A 2,282-nucleotide genomic window follows, 5' to 3' on the forward strand; every position below is an offset into this window, starting at 1 on the left:
GAGTAATGAGGTGACCTGACCTGCCCTGATCTGCCTCGTGACTGGAGCTCCGGTGTCGCGACGTCTGCTCCGCCTCCTCGTGTACTGGGAGAACCTTACTGTCTGCCTTCTAGTTATTGGGGGAAAAAATACGTTATTATCGTCGAGATCGTGATAAGGACAGTAATAATAGCCCCTGTTTATGTGGAATCGCATCCCCTCTTAAAGGTCTTCGAGTCTGTCTCTCAGTCAATAAACGAAACATAAAACATTATTTCCCTTATAGAATTATACTTCCAAGACGACGTTTGATATATGATGTATCACGTAAATATCCCGTGCTGGAGGTATATTGCCACTCATAAGTTACAAGACCAAAATAAAATCAGTAGAGGTAAAAAGACAAAAAAAGAAGGAAGAGAAGAAGAGTAAAACAAAAAAACAAAAGAAACCAATTATCGGTCACCAAACGCTTCCACACCCGTACAAATCTTTGACGACCAATTTTGTGGCTCGCTAATCCCGTCATCCTATTAATCTGTTAATTGAAGCGTGTCATCCTACTGAACCCCGGCATTGTGGGTCCTCAGGGGGGTCCTCAGGGGGTCCTCAGGGGGGTCCTCAAGGGCGTGTGTGGGAAGAGGATCTATACTCGCCAAAGAAATTCGGACAAGAGATAAAGGATTCATTGTCATTATCTCCATACCATCACTGTCATAATGAGTACCATTATTGTTCTTATTGTTGCTGATACCATTATCGTTATCAAAATATTACCATATTTACCGTTAATATGGTTGTCATTATCACTACCATTATTTTCATCATCAATATCATTTTGCTTATTATTACCGTTAATACGCTATATAACGGTGACGGTGTTTATAATACATATTGATAATAATACATATACTACATATATTTATAATACATATACTACATATATTTATAATACATATACTACATATATTTATAATACATATACTACATATATTTATAATACATATACTACATATATTTATAATACATATACTACATATATTTATAATACATATACTACATATATTTATAATACATATACTACATATATTTATAATACATATACTACATATATTTATAATACATATACTTATATATATGAGGAAAAAACGGTTATGGGTGTATTGCTGATATTCATGAAGATTAAGATAAGGATGCTTTTGATGGTGATAATGGTTATAAAATATTCACATTAAGTACAGTTTATTTTTTCACTGATTTTGATCATCAACAATATCATCATCCATAGAATTGCCATTACCATTATCACTATTGTTATTATTAGTTATTATTAATGTAAGTAGTAGTGGTATCGTCAATATTACTGTCATTATTTTCATTATTATGACAATATATTTAATCACAATTTATTGCCATATACCAACAGAAGTAATACTTGTTATCATCATTCACATTATTGTTATTATTATTATTATTACTATTATTATTATTATTATTATCATTATTATTATTACCATTATTATTATTATTATCAGTATTATTATTACCATTATTATTACCATTATTACTATTCTTACCATTAGCATTATCATTTTCATTATCAAATTATTATCACTTTTGTTCTTATCATTATCATTATTATTATCATTTCTGTTCTTATCATTATCATTATTATCACCTGTTCTTATCATTATCATTATTATTATCACCTGTTCTTATCATTATCATTATTATTATCACCTGTTCTTATCATTATCATTATTATTATCACTTCTGTTCTTATCATTATCATTATCATTATTGCTTCTATTATCGTTATCATTATTATTATTATCAACACCATCATTTTCAATATCAGTATCATAATTCTTCGCATTGCTTTTATCATTATCGTTATAATTCATTATCGTCATCAGGGTTGTTACTAATATTATCATTAATGACATTCTTATAATTGATGAAATTATAACAACAGATGTCGCAATCAACATCCGGGAGTTGACAGCCTTACGATAAAAGATGTGAATGTGATGGAAGCGCCCAGACTTCTTATTGAAGTGCCTGTAACTTCTTTAATAACCCTAACCAAAATTTGCAGTGGCTGGTTAGTGCAAAATTACTACTCATGTTCCAGTTTTATAGATGATAGTAACACAATGATACAGGGGGGAGCAATGAGTGCTGATTGATTAATGGCGAAGTCCAGGCCTTGACGTCACATTTGCATCAGTTACCGCCATGATGGGAGACTCTCCTCTAACACTATCCCGTATTCCCGCTGATTCATTTACATTCTGCTTATT

The sequence above is a fragment of the Penaeus vannamei genome, chromosome 31 (genome assembly GCF_042767895.1).
Source record: "Penaeus vannamei isolate JL-2024 chromosome 31, ASM4276789v1, whole genome shotgun sequence".
NCBI lineage: Eukaryota > Metazoa > Arthropoda > Malacostraca > Decapoda > Penaeidae > Penaeus > Penaeus vannamei.